Raw genomic sequence first — 534 nt, 5'->3', positions numbered from 1 at the left:
AAAAGAAACATTTTGATTAATAAAAGATAAAATATACTGAGTCATACTTTAAAAGCAGGGGCGAATTTATGTATACATTTTGGGTCATCGGAACCCGTGGCTATCCGACTAAACTCGATATATTACTTCTATAATTATTAAAGAATATATTAAATTAAAACTTGTGGAACCCGTTCATAAGATGGCTGGATGGTTCACTGGTACGACTGCAAGATTTCAACACAAAGGTCGCAGGTTCGACCCCAGGCAACCCAAATTCGCTTCAATTTATTTTTATTAACTAAAAACACGTTTTTCATTTTAAAAAATGTGTTCTTCATTAAAAAAAAAGAAGCTAAATTCTGAAAGTTCTAAAAGTCAAAGACTTCAAAAGTTTCCTTCCCACCCACTTTTCAAGTTCCAAGTTCCAACAATATTTTTCTTCTCCCTTCAAATTTGTTTTTTTATTTTCCACACAAAGAAAAAGCTTCAAGTCTCCAACTTCAAGTCAAGAATCTAGAGAAATCATCATTGTCAAAGTTTAAGGTAATTTTA

Source organism: Solanum stenotomum, unplaced genomic scaffold, assembly GCF_019186545.1.
Source record: "Solanum stenotomum isolate F172 unplaced genomic scaffold, ASM1918654v1 scaffold29929, whole genome shotgun sequence".
NCBI classification, from domain to species: domain Eukaryota; kingdom Viridiplantae; phylum Streptophyta; class Magnoliopsida; order Solanales; family Solanaceae; genus Solanum; species Solanum stenotomum.
This window is presented reverse-complemented; position numbering follows the sequence as displayed.